The following is a 17705-nucleotide window of genomic DNA, read 5'->3' on the forward strand; positions in this document are numbered from 1 at the left end:
GGGTCCCCGCTGACATTCCTGCCGGAGGAGACAGGTACACACAAGGACCCAGGTCTGGGGAGGGAGAGCTGGCACCACAGCCAGGGCTAGGTCATGCAACTCAGGGGAGGTGACCTAGCCACCCTGTGCTCTGACTCCAAGTCTGTGCTCTGTGCCCTACACTTGTTTATATCCTTTAATGCAGCGGCCAAAGATGAGTGGCTCGGCCCACTTGAGCCTCTTGAAAGACATGCCATCAGCATTTAGTCTTGTGGTGGCCCCAGTTGGGACCCCACAGAGCCGAGAGCCCCTCAGGGCTCGGCACCGGCCACCAGCCCTGTCTGCGCTCCTGCCCAGAGTGGGGCCCCTCCCAGAATGCCAGGGCCCCACCGTTCTGGCCAGTACCACCAGCGCAGAGAGCCTGCTCTGGGGATAAAAGTCTGCCTGCCTGTGTGGCAGGAAGGAAGGATCTAGGCTCTTCTCTTCCTCCAGGGACCCTTATCTATTTTGGCAAAAAGGCTCTGTGGTCAGACGTTTCTGGGTTAGTGTCCCAGCCCCGACACCTCCTAGCCAGTGATCTTGCTCAAGCAAGTCCCTGGGCCCGTCTGAGCCTTGTGGCTCCCCCCCTGTGAAATCCGAGCAGTGATTCTAGCCTGGAAAGATGAGGCTGTGGCTTAGTGGTTGTACCACCCTTTCGTGAATCCCTCCAGTGCCTAGCTCAGAGCCTGGCACACACTAGGTGCTCAGTAAATACAAGCCGATAAGAGAAAGTGGCTTGGAGCCTGGAATGTAAACTTCACAGCACTCTTGCGACATGGTCCCTGTGTAGTCCCTTGAGAGGGAGGTTGTGTAGGCATTTCCTTCCTTCCGTGGGTCAACACAGTTACCTGAGCTGACCGGGGCAGGCGTAGGGAGGTCAAGTGCAGTGCAGGTAACTTTGGGGGAGAAAAGGTGCTACATCTGGGACTCTGATTCCACCCACGATGCGTTCAGTAAATTTAGGCCTGGGCTTGGCACTGTTGGAGGCAGAGTGTGCAGAAGAGCACTGGAAGGGGAGTCTGCCTTAGCAGCCCTTACCAGCCCCACTTGCAGAGGCTTGCTGCCCCTCGTCGGTGGTACTGAACCACCCTCTCTGTCCCACAACCGATGCTGGGCATGCCAGCCTTCAGGCCTCTGCACCTGCTGCCACCCCCGCCTGGCATGCCCTCCCCCTGCTCCTCTGCTCAGAGCTGCTTCCTGTTCCAACACAGGCCAGACGGATTGCACATCCCTTTTGCTGTGTTTCTACACCCTGGGCGTACAAAGCAGTGATCACCCTGGGTGGCAGGTGCTGATTTGAGACTCCGTCTCTAAGTGAGGAGCCCCATTGAAGACAGAGGCTGGTCCGAGTATGTGTTTGAAAAATTGAGTGGACAGATGATTGAATGTCCTTGGACACATCACTTCTCAGCTCTGGGCCTCAGTTTCCTGTCTCTGAGATATAGGATGTGGACTGGTGGGTTCCCTGGGGTCTTTCTGAGGTCTCTGGCGAGACATGCACTCTGAAGTGAGTTCCTCCTGCTCCCAGAAACAGAGCAGGAGCAGGGCAGCGACTGCACATGTGTGCCAAATGGCCATGCTCTGCATGGAGGATATGCACGGAGCATGGGGAATTTTCTGGGTGCTCAGCACAACATTCCCAGTTAATCGATCTGGGTGTCTTTGAAAGGGCAGGACTGAGGCAGCCTTGATGGAGTTATTTTAACCTCAGTCAGGCCAACCCTTCCCCACCTGTTCCTCTGCAAGAATTCTCCCCAGACCAGTGGAGGGAAGAATGTATGCACCTGCCCCCCTCCCCCAGCTCTCTCTCTGCACTTCCGTGTCTGGGCAGGGCTTGTCCCGAGGATGTACACCGCAGGTTCTGCGGGGGTCCTGTGCTCCAGGCTGGCACCTGGTTTCCAGCCTCCACCTTTATCATCACCCAACAGAACAAACTTGCCCCTCTCTGAGCCTCAGTCTCCAGATCTGCAAGATGGAGATAGTAATTCTTCATGGGAATGAACAAGTGGACCTGAGTAAGGGGCACAGTGTGTGGCCTGGGGCAGGAGCACATGATACGGTGGCTGTTTCTTCTTGGCATGAGTATCCGTGACTCTAGAGACGGGGCGAAACAGATCCGCAGCCTGCTTGCTTAAGCCAAGAAATGTCTGCTGTCTGAAGAATTTTGTTTTGGAAGACAGGTTTTGGGTCCGAACCTTATTCCCTCAGGAATTTCACGGTTGAGCCTGCAGGCACATTTTATAAGCGTGGTGGCCGCCCAAGCCTTTGAGCCTTCCACGTGGATGTTCCCAGGTCAGGCTTTTCGGGAATCTCTTACACAGCTGGGCTGCCTGTCGCGTCAGTAGCATCGTTTCCACAGAGCGGGCTCTGTCTGGCTATGAATAGATGTTTTTTTCCCTCTTTCTTGGACGCCTGAATGGCAGTCTCCCTCCTGCGGTCCCAGAGGCCGACCTGCATGGAAAACTCCAAAATGGACATCAGAGTGGGGCCGTCCACTCCAGCTCGGACTCCCGGCATCCAGCGAGGCTCAAAGAGAGGTGGGCCGATGGCTGTGGCTCTCAAGTCTGCCGAGCAAACAGAAGAAATCAGAGGTCACGGAAAAGACAGCAGCACAGAGTGGCAGCCGAGACTGTGGAGGACAGCCTGGTGTTTCCAGAAACAGGCCTGCTGGCAGCTGAGACCCAGAAGCAAAGCCCCTGAAAGTGGGATTTCTGGAGATGAGCTAGAAGGGCCTTGTGGTTGGGAGAGTGGGCTCTGGAACCATACCACTTCGCTCCAGATCCCAGCCCTTCTACCAGCACAGCGGGCCTGATTGTCATATGCCTCAGTTTACCCTCCTGTAAATAGAGATGATAACATCCCGTGAGGGGTGAGGAGACTGACATCACTTAAGTACATTAGAACAAGGCTTGACAAATAAATAAGGGTAAACCGAGGCCCAGAGAGGACAAAGGACTTGTCTGTGGTCACCCAGCCGGTCACTGGGGCAGCCAGGCTGAAGCTCATGACTTCTAGTCTCGTGGATGCGTCCCTCCTCCCCCTTCGCCCTCAGTCAGACTTCTTCAACTCTGCTTTCTGCAAAGGAAATCGCGTGACCCTTCAGCCCACAAAAAAATTCAGACTGCACAGCGTTTCAGAAACCTCTTTGGGCTGGCTGGGGGCCTTGCTGCAGTTCTGTTTGCCTGCGAGTCCTTTCTTCTCTCCATTTTTTTTTTTCTTCCTTTTAAAGTTCCAGAGGGTTTCTCCTTTCCTGTCTCCCCAAATAGAAAAAGTCAGCTTTTGGTAAAGGACTTTGAAGGCTTAGATCCCTACTGTGTGTCCCTGAGCCCATCCACCCACCGACCCCGGGCCCCAGTTTCCCCATCTGTGAAATGGAAATGTTCCCTCCCTTGATGGGTGGACAGCCCACCTGCCAGCCTGTGATGGCTCCGGGGACAAGTTAGCTAGGAGGTGCCACCCTGGGGCCATCGTGTTGACGGTCGGGTGAGCACTGACTAAGCAAAAGTTGGTGACGCATCCTTCTAGGAAGTGAGGTGAAATCCACCAGAAATGCCACCCACTTCCGCCCCCCTCCTAGTTTCAAAGGTTACTTGAATCATCTGAATTGCTTGCATTTTTCTCACTCTCCTATTTCAGCAGAATGGTTCCCTAGCCCCTCTGGGTTGAGCCCAGGGTGGCCAGGCGCATCCCATCTGTGGGCCCCGAGGGTGTCAGAACTGAGGGGCTTGGTGGCTTCCTGATCTCTGCCGGGGACCCCAGCCGTGGGCCCTGGATGCTGCCAGCCTAAGGTCAGGCCCCTGAACTTAACTCTCCTCATCTGTGAAATGGGTCGATGAGCTCTGCCCAGCAGGGTGAAATCTCCAGCCCAGTATAGCTGGATCGGGGTCCTGCCCCTTCTCATTCCCCTTCTCCTTCCCACCCCCAAGGCCCTGGCTTACCAGGGAGCCAGCTGGAGCATGGGAGCTGTTGATAACTCCTGAGGCCTCTTCCTTGGCCAAGCCAGGAAACCTGGAGACAGATGCTGGCCTGAGGGGGCCAGCAGCATCCCTACTGGAGCCCTCCCAGCCTTTTAAGGGGGAGCCTAGGGCCCAGAAGGGGAGGGCCTGGAGGAAGGAGGCCATGGAACCAATACTAGCAGCCAGGTTGCTGGACTGGAGGACCTGGCCTCACCCCCCCTAGTCCTCCTGACCTCTCCGTGTGGCCTCTGAGGTCAGCCTGGCACCATCAGGGGCCCAGTCCACCCGGGCCTAGGAATTCAGAGATGGGTGCCATGCTGGGCCTAGAGCAGGAGGTAGGGATTCAGGGCTGAGCCCCACCTTGCTACCCCCTGACAGTGGCCTCGGGCAAGGAATGCCCACCCTTGAAATGCGAGCTCTGCCTGCCTTGGAAGGTTGTCACACGGCTTCCTAAGATGGTGTAGGTATCAATCCCTTTGCAGACATTCCAGAACTGTCCAGATGGGAAGAATTTAATATTTGTCATCCATTCATATGTCCCTTTCTCTCAGACAGTGCCAGGTGTAGAGTAAGTGCTGGCCCATGGGAGCCAGGGTGGGAGGTAGGGGGACAAGTGTTTGTTGAATGAATAGGTGACAAAAGTTATTTATTAAGCATCTGATACAAATCAGGCCCCATACAGGGAATTCTCCATAAGGTCCTCTGAGCTTCATGATGGCCCTGGGAATTTAGGTATGTCCCCATTTTACAGATAAGAAAACTGAGGCTCAAAGCGTGAAATAACTTACCTAAGGTCACATGGCCAGTGGTTGAGGAAGTTAGGATTCACACTTGACTCTGACATTCATGTGTCCCCCAGTGGCCCACTGGGTCACCCCCTCCCCTGGTGTGCTGGTTAGTCTTTAATAAACGGTTCCCTGGGAGGAGGTGGAGGAAGGGACTTGTCCAAAGCCCAGACTTACAGTATTTGCCAAATTCCATGGTGTAAATCTTCCTCCCGTGTTTGATTTCAAGCGACCAGAGTGACACGGACTGTCTCACAAAATTCCTGAGACTGTCGCACACAGCCCTCCCGAGCCAGCGATGACTCCAGTGTGTCTCCTTCCGCCGACCCCCCTTTGCAAGCCCAAGGAAGGCCACAGCGCTAGCAGTGGCCCCCGCCCCGGGACAGCAGACTGGAAGCAGGCAAATGGCTGGGGTGGGGATATGTGTGCCTCCGGGCACATTCCCAGTCCTGTCCCACCGGCGCCCCTGGAACGTCTTGGGTTCTCCGTGTCACCCGGAGACTTGGGCAGGATCATGAGACCCGTAGACACCTGGGCAGTACGGCGCCTGGAGTAGTAAGGCCTGCCAGCCCCACCGTGTGCGGTGTTCCTGCCGGGCCCGGAGCAGAGCCCTGTAAACGCCGGGATGTAATGGACAATAAAAGTCTCTGGAAAATAGTGAGTCTCCTAGGACCACCGGCGTCCCTGCCACACGCCGCCTGCCGAAACCTCGAGCCCTGTGATCATGAGGCACGATCGTCACATAAATATATAGGGTCTCTCACCAGCCGCCGGCCAAGATTTATTTCACTGAGACAGCTGGGGGAGGGGGATGGCTCAGATTCCTCGTCTTGGTGACTTGGTGAAACACTTTGCCGTCACTTGCCCGCCTCCGAGAGAATGCCGCGGGAGCCAGTGGGGCCTCTCCCACCCTTCTGAGAGGGGGATCCTCCAGAGGCCATGAGTGCCTCCTACCACATCCACAGGCCCAGGGGTCCAGCTGGCTGTGAGATGGGAGCCCCGCTCCCCGCCCTGCCTTTTTGTGAACGGTCAGTTTGCAGAGAGGGCTGCCAGAAATATTTGCTATTGAACGAGCACGGTTTTTATAAGGATAATGGTAATCGTAATAGTAGCTGTGGCCATGTTTACTGAGCTCTGGTGTATACCTGGGTCCTGGTAGTCCTAGGCTGGTGTTTTGCCTGTGAGTCCTTGCTTAACAGCCCTAAGAGGTGGGTCCTACCTGGCCCCCTGTTTGCAGAAGAGGGAACAGCCAAGAGGTGACTTTAGGACTTGCCCTGAGGAGCTCGTGTGGACCAAGGCAGGGCAGGATTTGAACTTCAGGCTCTCTGACTCCAGAGCCTGTGCTGGGCTGCCTCTCCGCCTCCTTACGGCCTGGCCGCTTGGTCCCAGCCGAACCCAGTGCCACCACCTCCCCGAAGCCGCCTTGATTAGCTCAGATTAGAAGCAATGGCCCCCTTTGTGGTTTTGCAACCCAGAGAAGCACTTTGCTCTGGTCCCCACCCCACCCCCCCATCACACTGGCTTTTTCCCTGAGGGCAGGAAGCTGGTGTGTGTGCCACAGAGGATGTCCTGGTAAGCGAGGACTCGGGCTTGCATTTTCATCCGGGGGCTGCCTCCCTGCAGCAGGGACTCCTCCGGCAAGTCACAGGCCTCTGGACCTCAGTCTCCTCAACTGTCTGGGCTGCACTGTCTGCCTCACAGGGTTGCTTGATGAGGGCGCAAATTGCCAATGCTCCTGAGGGCTCTGGTCCAGCACTGAGCACTTAGGGGCCACTCTAGCGAGAACCCCCCACCTACTTTCCCTGCCTCCGTGTTTGTCGGCCTGGGAGCCAGGAGGCCTCTGAGCCACTATGCTGTGGCCTGTTGTGAATGGGGCAGGCAGTGTTCATGGGGCTTCTGAGTCTTCTAAAACCAGACAGAGGGTGCCCTCTGCAATTCCAGACCAGAAGATCTGGCTTTTCTCCCAGGAATGTGCACACGATTAGATGCGGGATCCCTGAGCTCAGCTGTGGGGCACCAGCAAGGTCTCCGTCAGCCTTCTCCAAAGCGCAGAAAGAGCCCTCCCCAACTCATCCCATCCCCCGACGGTGGCGCTGACCCACCGTGCTCGTGCTCTCGGTGGGGAACTGAGCCCCAGACGCAGGCTGTGATTTCCCTAGGGTCAAACAGTCCTCTGAGAGTCCCCGAGGGGCCCTGTGACCCCCCCCCCCAGCCACCGCACCATACGCCACAGCTCAGAGCAGAAATCCCCCACAGCAGTTACAAATGGGCCTTGCACTTCCCAGGCCCTGCTTGGGTCATCGAGGGTCCTGGGGGGGAGAACATAACGCAGGATGGTACAGGCACCGCTGGTGGGGCCCCAGCAGCTGGGGTTGCCTGCTGGCCAGTCACTCCACACCAGGTGGCAGGACTGGATGGAGAAGCAGGGCTTGGCCTCGTGGGGATGGTGCTGAGGCACATGCTGGCTCTGGAGGCTCCGAGAGCCCTGCAGTGGGCGGAGGGCTAAGGGTGCCTGCCCAAGCCCCTCTGAGCTGCTCTATCCTCTCATCCATGTCTGGGGTGGATAGCTGGGCAGTGACCAGAAGTGACTATGAATGCAGGAGGGCGTGTAGGCTGAGTAGAGCTGACTTAGACTTCTGGAAATTTCTTGCCCTCACCTTCCTCCCCAGGCCCAGGAGGAAGAGGAAGGCTCCCCGGGGTTGGCTCACCCAGCGTGGATCTGTTTTCCCTGGGTGCCGTGCTGTGTCCCCAGTGGCAGGAGCCCAGGAGGCCCTAGAGGCAGGTCTCTGCCCTGGGGAAAATTCTTCTCCAGGAGACAGGAGCCCAGAAGCAGAAGAAAAACAAGGTTTAGACAGAAGGTGCCCAACTCGGGGGCCTGACCCGGCCAGTCGGGAGCTTCCTCTCGAGTCAAGGCTAATGACACCCACATAGTTGGGTCATGGAGGACTGTCCTTGAGGCGTGTGGCATGCACCAGGGCCTAAGTGGGGGCCCTAGCCCACAGGCCTGGGGAAGGCTGGCCTGGGCCCAGCAGCAGCCACCCAGGGGGCCAGCACCTGGCATATGCCTGACAGCTGGGCCCGGCCAGCGGGGAAGGTATGTTGGCAGGTGGCCGAGCTGCAGTGCCAGGATCTGGCTCGGTGTGTCCTCTGGGGCCTCAGCTGCCATATGCCTGTGTCAGTCCCAGCGCTCGGGCTGCAGATGGGGCATGGGGCGGAGGTGGTGCCTAGGGTGGAGGTGGCTCTTGTTCTGGAGGAGGGAGGCAGGTGTCCGCCACGGGAGCGCTTCTCGGAGATCGGAGACCGAGGGTTGGGGCCAGCCTGGAGCCTTCCCGCTTCCTCCCATATACGCTCAGGTCCCCGGCTCTGAGCCCACTGCAGAGTGCCGTTCCCCTCTGCTTCTGAACCTGCCCATTCACGTACGCCAGCTCAGCCTCTCCCCAGTGTAAGCAACTGTCCAGGACCTCGTCTGGTCCAAAGTGAGAATCCGGCCATCCTTTTCCAGTGGGTACGTTTCATGTTCTTTTCTGGTTTCTGAATCTCTTTCTGTGTTCGGGGGTTCTCTACTGCGGAGGCGAGAAGAGCAAGGGGCTTTTGAGTGACCATCAGCCCAGGCTCTGCACAGACAGCAGCTGGGAAGACCTATGGAAAGAGGGAAGTTAGGAACACCCTGAGTCCTGGTTCCTGGATCCGTGGTCTTGTTCAGAGGGTATGGGGCCCGAATAAGAATGTAATACTGATGTCTGCTGCGTGTCAGGGCCATAGCCATGGGCTTTTGATTCATATATAATCACATCCCCCATTCAGCAACCCAAGGTGGTAACACCGGGGCACAGAAAGCTGGGACATGGCATTGCCAGGACTCGAACCCACGGTGGCCGCCTACCAGAGCTCTTGCCTGTCAGGCAACAGATATATTTGGCCCAGCTTACAAAGGAAGAGACTAGAGAGGGTGAGGCTTTTAAAGGGACAGCAAGGACTTTTATACTTCTTAGCACTTGGTGGGCCCCATTAGGGATGGGTGGGGCTGGAGTACAAGGGACACGGGAAGGGTACCTTGGCACTCCTGAAGCCCAGGCTGGTTTAGTCCTGTCATCTGCTGTCAGGGTGTCTGGTTCTGCGCTGGGGGCGAGGACTTCATAAGGAGCCTGCAGAGCAAACCCCTTTGCCTGGGATGGGTTAGGGAGGCTAGGGCCTGGCCCAGTGCTGCCACGGCTGGGCTCACGGCCCTAGCAAGTCGCTAGTCCTCCAGCCTCAGTTTCCTGGGAGGTAAAATGGGGGAGCAGGACTGATGGTGGTCTGAGCCTGCCGGTGTGTGGCACACAGTGTTTTCCCCTAGACTGGTCGCCACTGCCATCAGATGCCCGTCCCTGGGGCTGGTGACACCCTGGTGGCTGTGACAAGTTCCAGTCACCACGGAGGTGACCGCGGAGCTATTTTTGGAGCAGCGCGTGGTGGGGGAGTTTCCTTTTGGCAGTGACTGGGGATGGGAGTCTTGGGCAGGGGAAATCCCGCACCGAGACAGGGCCAGCCCCTCTTCCTTCAGCCACCCTGGCACAGGGAGGCCGCCCAGGTCCCCAGAGGCCGCTGCACCACACATCTACCCTCCACCTGAGCTGAGCAGCCCTCTTCCTGAGCCCCTCAGGAGCCACTTTGCAAGGTACTGGCCTTTGCCCTGTGCCCGGCCGCGGGGAACCCCTCACTCTTTCCTGCCGCCTGGGGCCACCACCCTTGCCCTGAGGGTGCTCCTGGCAGTGGCAGGGAGGCCGCTGGGATTATGGTCGTTCTCCTGGGGCACCTGGCCTGGCTGAGCCTCTGCCACCACTGCCCCCCTTGATTGTCTGCCAGGTGGGGGCTGCCGGCGGGTGAGTGCCATCGGCCTGGCATGACCTTTGTCGCCACCCAGGTGGGAGGTGAGGGCCATTGCCAACAACGGGCTTCACACTGAGTGATCACAGGCTTTGCCAGAATGCCTGAGGTTATGAGGGAAGCAGAAAAAGCCAATTTTTTCCCCTTCTGGGATGAGTTTTGGCTGCCTGGGCTCGTTTCTGATGTCTGAGCCTTGAGTTCTCTGCAAGACTCTCCCACCAGAAACTGCCGTCCCTGGGATTATGGTCATTCTCCTGGGGCCTGGCACCAACTTCTTACGAACACTGAGGCTGGGGCCTGCCCCGCTGGGTTTCCTCCTTCCATTACTAGTTGTCAGGGCTGAAGCCATGGTCTGGGACAGGATAGGGGGGTAGAGGAATTTCTACCTGAAACTGCCTGTTCCCTGTGGCCCCCGGAATGAGCCGACCTGGGGCCCCAGGCTTTTCCTTCCTGGCCTCTGGTGTTTACAGACTGGGTCAGCAGCCTTTAACCTGGCCCTCCCTTTGTGGCCTGCTGGAGCCACAGAGGTGAGTGGTTTGGTCTCTGCCTTCGCGGAAATCTCCGGTTGGCGAGAGAAAAACGTGAGCAGGCAGTGACGACACGGGCACAAACACTGTGGAGCCAGGGAGTCACTGACCAGGGGAGTCCAGGAAGACTGCTTGGAGGAGGTGCCCCAGCTCCAGCTCTGAAGAAGGAGCCAGATTTGCAGGAGGCACTTCATTCCACGGAGGGGGGTAGAGTCTGCTAAGGCCTGGAGGAGAGAATGAGTTCATTTATCGGAGGGGTAAGGGTCCTCAGCTCGGGGGCACTGCCTAAAGGGTGTGACACTCCCAGCAGGCTGAGATCGCACCTTCCTCTGGCTCCAGTCTGCAGGGCTGGAAGCACATGAGATGAAAACCCAGACTTTAGAGAGAGTTAGGCCTGGGTTTAAACACAGGGCTTGCCATCTGCTAGAGTCAGGGGCTCGGCGGGGCCCCTTATCTGTGCCTTGATTTCTTCTTCTGTAAGACAGAGCTGTTGCAGACATCCCCGCAGGACTGTGGGGAGGCGCGGCCTTTTAACTCCTTGGCACTGAGAAAGTGCCGGATATCTTCCTCTTCCAAGTGGGTGGGATGAAGCATGGCCTTCACCGGGTCCCGGAACCAGAGATCTTCCTGGACAGAAACCAACGGCCTCGTTGCTCCTTTCCTGAAAGATGAGATGTTTACAGCGCCTACATTTTTTTTTCTTCCAGAATTGAGTTTTATTATCCTAGTAGGAGGAAATGAAAGGTGCTTAGGGACCTTCTCAATTTTAAAAAGGCTCTGGGCAGCCGTGCCGTGGGAGGGGAGGTGTGTTTTGAATGGCTTGGCGACTTCTGCCGGAGCTCAGACAGTGGGAACCATGCACAGGAGGGCGTGTGCCCCTTGCCTGGGGCATCAGACGCAGGGCAGGAACCGCCGGCCCTCTACCCCTGACTGGTCCGAAGTGTGTGCATCCAGGCCCCAGGCCAGGCACCTGTGGTTTCGAGATGACGGGAGACATTGGCTCCTGCTCCGAAGGCCTGCAGAGGAGGAAGAGAGGGTGGCCTAGGAAGCAGTTGGTGCCCATACGGTGGGCTTCGGGAAGAACTCCGCTGTGTGGACACCAGTAGAGGGGGAAGGGGAGCCTGCATAGTGCCCGGCTGCCCCTGCACACCCACTCTTTGGGGTCCGACTGTTTCTTCTTTATGGATGGAGACAGTCAAGGCGCGACTTGCCCGGGAATCCACAGGAGGTGTCGAGCCTGAGTAGGACCCAGAATCTGGTCCTGCTGTACGTGTGTGACTTTGCCTGTGACCGTCCTAGGATCCCCGTGGGTGTGTGTGGTTGGGAAGGGAACGCCCCTCTGCTCAGGGGCCTGGAGTTGGGAGTGGAAGAGTTGGGAAAGGTAGGAGGCAGGCCCAGGCCCGCTGGGCAGAACTTGGAATGCTTTGTGCAGGCCCACGGGCCTTGTCTTGGGGACCTTTGGGCGGGAGCTGCAGATTGTGACGGGTGTGTTAGGGACTGGGGGAGAGGGGAGCCTTCCTGTCGTGGGCTGGAGGTTGGCTAGCAAGCAGGAGATCAGCGGCCGGCCCCGGGTTCTGCAAGACCCACCCTGTGAAGAGGTCCCAGTGCCTGGGGAGGCCAGGGCTGGCCATGGCCCCGGGTCTTAGAGAAGACAGGCTCCTGCTGGTCCTGAAGCTGAGAAGTCCAAGCAGCATGTTTGGCTTTGGGGGTGGGGAGCGAGGGGACGTCGGACCAGTCAGGAAACCAGACGCCGTCTGTGGCTTATCCCCTATGGCCCCCAGGCCCCCGTGACTCTGGCCCGAGATCTGGCTGCTTCCTGTCAAATGATGAATGGGTAACGTCTGCTTATCCCAAGACCAGAAGAGAAGTGGGGCTGCGGTAGGGGGAGGACACAGCAGCTGGAGCCAAACCTCTGGACTGGAATTCATTCATTCGTTCACTCTTCCAAGGCAGTATGGACTAGGGGAGTCCAGCAGACTCGGTTCCAAGTATTAGTCCTGTCCATGACCTGCTGTGTGACCTGGGGCCCATCCCTTAACCAGTCTGAACTTCTGTATCCTCTTCTACACCAGGTGGATCTTAGCAGCCCCCACCTAGCGTTCCCACGGGGGAACAAGGTATGCGCAGCACTTGGCGCGTGCCTGCTGCGTACACAGCATGTGCCGCATTAGTTGTGGGGGGGCTGCTGTCCTGCCCTCCCTGCCAACCCGTCTGCGTGTGCAGGATGTTCCTTCTGGCCCCAGGCCCTTGCACTCGGACATGAAGTCGGGTTTCTTTGGGGGCTCACAGCCTTGTTGGTCCAGGAAGCAAGTATAAAGGGCAGCGTTCTCCGACATGTAGACTCTGGCAAGTCCCGTTTCTCCTCAAAGCCTCTTTCCTCGTCTGCAGAATGGGAGCGCCGGCCCCTCTGGGGCTGCCTGGGAGCCACTCTGATCACTCAGCTCAGGGGAGGCGCTTAATGTGGGTGTTGTCTGAGGCCGAAGCTGGTCCTGCCTTGACCCCACCAGTGGCCGGGCTCCAGGAGCTGCAGTGTCTCCTTGCTGGGCCTCAGATCTCCACTCACGAAGGGGCCTGCAGGGGTGTGTTGGGCCGGGCTGGCCTGTGGCACCTCTCCTCTCCAGCAGCAGGCACCTGTCCTAGACTTCTGCCACCAGGGGCCTGCTGGCCAAAAGGAAATAACTCCCAGGTGCCCACACCTGCTGCCCGTGTTGGGTCACTCAGGGTCACTTCCTCAGGGAGGAAAGAGGACTGTGGGGGGAGGTTGCGAAGTCACCCTGCTAGTTTCCTGCTTTGGGAAAACAACCCGTGAAGCTATTCACCACTCTGGAAGGGCTGAGAAGAGGAGAGGCCTTCCTCAGGGAAACTGGCCTGGGGGTGCGGCGTCCAGGTGACGTGCCCGCCTCAGTTGACGCAGCGGGAATGTGGCCTCGTGGCCACCAGGAGAACCCTGACCACGCAGACGTGCGTGCATATGTCTAAGAAGGACGCAGGACACACTGTTTCCACCTCAGGTCTGAGAACAAAGTGAGACGTGATCAAATATTTGACCCCACATGGTGTATGAGTGCGTCACCACGAGACCCCCAACATGCAGAGCCTCACATGTGTGGACCCCCAAACCTGCCCTGAGCCTTCCTGGGGTCTCGAGTCGTCTTTAGGGGGGAGGGTAAGGGCCTCTGTGGGCTGCCAGCCTCCACAATATGTATCATTTCACAGTAGAGAAAGGAGGGACACGACGCCTCTAGATGAAGTTTCGAGAAATTGGGAGGCAACGGCCGGGTGACTGTCCAGGGGACAGAAAGGCCCTTGGAGAAGCCTCCTCGCCCAGCCCAGGAGGAAGCCCCTTCCGGGGATGCTCTAATGAAACCCAAGGCCCGCGTAAGTAGGAGCTCCAGCTGAAGGCCAGGCCGTGAGGAGAAGGTCACGGTGCTTTGCAAAGGTAGCCACAGTTCACATTAGCGATGGAGGCATTTGTTCCATAGTGGTCCCAAAGAGGACACGCGGTGAGGCAGATGAAGCATGACCTGGGGGCCAACAGCCCCGGCTCTGTCGCTCACCAGCTATGTGGCCCTGGGCAAGTCCCCACCCTTCTCTGAGCCCCAGCCCCATGTCTGCCGCTCGTCCGCTGCCCAGTGAGGGTTAGTGCAGACAACAGAGACTCCGAGGACGTTCACGTGTGTCAGGCTCTGCTGGAGGGAGTTCTCATCTGTGAACACATTTGGTCCTCTCAATCTTAAGAGGAACATCTCACTTTCCAGAAGAGGAAACTGAGTCACTGCATGGCAAAATGAAGCCCGGCCAGGATTTGAGCCAAGGCACCTGGGCTCCCCGGCAGGCCTCGCTGAACCCTTGGGCGCATCCTGATTTGGTTCCTGGGCACCTGGGGGACGCGCACATGTGGGGAGCCCGGGCTGGGAACTGCAGTAGGCATTCATGGTGCCTCCAAAATGCAGGGCCGTGGTTCCCCACGGAAGAAAGGTCCTCAGTGCGGCCTGTGCCTGGGTCTCACATTCCATGCATTTTTGGCCCCTGACTTGAGCTTGGCAGCCTGGACCTCATTGTTCTGCGACTTGGCAGGAGCTGCCTGGCCCGGGCTGCCCGGGGACGCGAGTGTATGCTGAAGGGCTTTCCCCACGGCTCCGTGGCTCAGCAGGCTGAATCTCTGCCTTGGTCTTTCTGCATCCACACCCCCTAAGAAAAAGTTTGGGACAGGAATCTCCAGCAAAGAGGTTGGGCTTCCACTGGGGTACAGACAGAATGCAGTCTCTGCAAAGGCAGCACCCAGGAGAGCAAGAGGCAGGGGTATCTTGGACCCAGGAGGGGCTTTGGAGTCACTGAGAGCAAATCTCCCCTGTGCAGCTCACTGGCCTCACTACATTGAGCTTCCTCTCTCTGAGCCTGTTTCCTCATCTATAAAATGGGTCTACCAAGAGCCCCAGGATGCATGGGAAAGGTCTGGCCCCCTGGAAGTGTTCAGAGAACCTTCATTGCCTTCCTCCCAAACATCCCCCCTTCTCTTTCTGCCTCCCTCCCTCCCACCACACCCTGTCTGTCCTCCTCCCACCTCCTCTCCACCCTTCCTCTCCCCTCCTCCTTCCCCTTTGCAGTGTCCCTCTCTGACACTCGGAGACTGTGACTTGCGGAATCCTCCTTGGCCACTTCTTTCCTGGAACAAAGGCCCCTCTTCTTTACTGGGAAACACGTGGTGCAACCCTTCCATTGGGTTCTGGACAGAACAGCTCTTAGGAACAGTAACTTAACCAAAGCTCCAAGGCGTTGGCAGAAAAGGTACCATGGACAGCAGGGCTGTGTCATCGTGATGCTGTCCCAGAGGGCTCGGACTCCAGGGGCTCATGTCCCTGCGGCCCCTGTGATGGGAAATGGCCCCTTGTGGCCCTCCAGCCTTGGGACCACCCCTGCCCACTCAGCACGGGCCCTATTTTTGAAGAAAGGGTCTTGTTTGGTGGGGAGATGACGTTGGAAGTTCTCCACCTTGTAAGGAAAAGAAGGTGATTGTCACTGAGAGCTTGGGAAGAGAGCAGCGTGGTGGTTTCAGACAAAGATGCCACCAGGGCTATGAGTCCTGGCTCCACTGCCAAGAGATCTAGGCAGATCTCTTAACCTCCCTGTGCTTCAGTTTTCCGTTCTGTAAAATGGGACAATAATAGACCCTATCCCATGAGAGACAGGGTCTCTTAAATGAGAGGGGCTAAGAGGTAAAGTGTATAGAGCAAGGCCTAGCATGATCAGGGCACACACCTGTCGACTCATCATTATTGTTGCTGGTATTTCTGATGAGACCAGGGACCCCTCAGCCGTGCTCCTGGAGCCCTGTGTGAGGCCTGGGGTGGGCTCCTGAGTGTGCAGTCTGCGGCTTCTGGGTGCAGATGCTGGGAGGGCGCTGCTAATAACCACACAGGGCAAGTGGAGATGACCTTGGCAGAAACCTGCTAAGCCTCCGCCCAGTATGACTTGCCCAGTCTCCCAGCAGGTGAAGGCCAGGGCCAAGAAGCAAACGCAGGCCCACTGGCCCCAAGAGGCTGAGTGGGGTTAGATGTGGGTGGGGGGAGATGTAGAGACACACGCCATGGTTCATAGTCCACACGAAGTCTGTGGGCCGGTGGGTGGGCTCCTGTGTGGGCCTGGCCACTGGGCGGCTTTGACACTTTCAGAGATAAAGACAGAACCTTCTTGCTGAAGACAGTTCTTCTCCAACCTCTCCCTGAAGGTCTCCCTAAGGGCAGAGGATGGTGAACATGTCACCCCGAGGGGTCTGGGGGTACAGCCCGCAGAGCCTACAGGAGTCTGGGGTTTTATCTTAAAATGCATGCGCATTTAACATTCTCTTCCTGTGAATCCATTTATCGTGCACACATCCCCCCCACCCCCCACGAGTAACAGCACTGCCTCCGGAAGCCGCTCATGTTTGCGTGTTTATCCTGGGGCTTTTCCTCCAGGGCCTCACTGTGTCCCCCTGCGGGTGTGCGCTCCGCGGTGGGAGCGCAGGCACAGATGGTGGCAAGACACCGAGGGGGCCGTGGTCCCACCTGCATTTCAGGAAGCTTCAGTGGCCCTCACAGAGGAGGGCTTGGTGAGCAGGGCATGGGCGCGGGGAGGCCCAGAGGCCCTGATGGGAGGTGAGTCCCACACTGGGACAGAGTCAGGGGAAGGGGGGGCAGGAGAGGCCTCCAAAGTACAGACACACCCCCACAGCACCCTCCTCCTGCCCCGGATCCAGGACAAGAGATAAAAGAGAGCAAGAAATCTATCCATAAAATGCCATGTCTGTGGGGCGAACCTGGCTCAGGGCTGGCAGCTTCACAACCAGGTGACAGCACGGGCCACGCCTGGCTGGACACGGCCCTCGCCCTGCACGCATTCCCCACTGCCGAGGGCTCCCCTGTGAGCCCGAGTCTGGTGGCCTTGCTTTCTTCCATCTCCTGTGTGCTCGAAAGCAGCTTTACCCCGAAGCAGCTGCCCGTGTTCGGCGTGTGAGGGGAGTCGGCCTGTCCTGAGGGCACCGAGGAAGAGTGGCCGCTGGACTCCAGAAGGCCTAGAGAGGCTTGGGGAACCTTTGAGGGCAGAGCTAGGGAGGCAGAACTGGAGAGTCCAGCTCAGTGGGTCATTGAGGGCTTGGCGGACATCCTTTGATGAGGCATCACAGACATCCCTGAGCCTGGGCAGGCTGGATGCCACCCTCGGCAGCCGGGGAAGGAAAGGAGAGATTCCTCTCCTGCCGCCAGGACGCCCGTGTTCACGAGGGTGGGCCTTGACTTGGGAGATCTGTGCAGCGGAGCTTGCTGAACCGCTGGACCCGGGGACGGCTCTCAGTCTGGGGTTTGGCTGCTGGGTGTAGATGGAGAGAGGCAGAGTCCGTCTGGGGAGAAAGTGCTGTCGTCGGTTGGTTCTCCAGACGCAGACCCTGCAAGTGAGCAAACCATAAGGGAGTGGGACGAGCTGGGGTGTGATCTCGGACCAAACCCGCGGCCTCCACCCAGGGCCTGGAGCATGAGTCACGCCTCCCACTGTCTGAGTGCCCTGACCCAGCCAAGGGCACTTTCACACTGGACCCCTTGGTCATTGATTAACAGTTGTCCAAGGGGCTGCTAGTTCCTAGGGAATCTGGCTCTCCGGAGGGTATAGACAAAGCTGCTCCGACAGCCTGGGCCAGTCCTGAGGGGCTCTGTTTGGGGTGTGTGGAGTCTGTGGGGCAGCCGGGGCGGGGGTCTGGCAGAAGCAGCAGCAGCCAGATTTGGGGGCCCCTTACCACATGCCTACTCTACAACAGGGACCTCCTGGGCATTGGCCCCTTTTATTCTCCGCAGCCCTGTGGGAGCCCCGGCCTGGCCCTGGACCCAGGAGGTGCTGCAGAAATGCCTATGGCTACAGGACAGGCTTTCCTCCCAACAAGGAGGGCTTTCCCCCTTTCGTCCCGGAGGGTTGCATGCGGTGACCAGGTGCCGGCTCTCACCTCCAGCTCTATAGTGCTTCTGTGTGCCTCAGCCTTGGGCCCTGCCCCACAGGCAGCGCTCTGCCAGGGAGGCTGGCTTCGG

At 58.2% G+C, this 17705-nt stretch overlaps 1 protein-coding gene across 2 annotated transcripts in view; it reads left to right on the forward strand.

Moving 5' to 3' along the window:
• The window catches only part of NEK6 (NIMA related kinase 6), an 81717-nt gene that overhangs the window by 19998 nt on the left and 44014 nt on the right, over positions 1-17705 (forward strand). Inside the window, exon 1 of one of the 2 annotated variants that reach the window (XM_047699319.1) lies at positions 9294-9416. The exons of the other annotated variant lie outside the window; for it this stretch is intronic. The gene's annotated coding sequence lies outside the window, so the exon portion shown is untranslated. Of the gene's footprint in view, positions 1-9293; positions 9417-17705 lie in introns of those variants that run through there. 2 annotated transcript variants of the gene reach the window in all.

Source organism: Lutra lutra, chromosome 13, assembly GCF_902655055.1.
Source record: "Lutra lutra chromosome 13, mLutLut1.2, whole genome shotgun sequence".
NCBI lineage: Eukaryota > Metazoa > Chordata > Mammalia > Carnivora > Mustelidae > Lutra > Lutra lutra.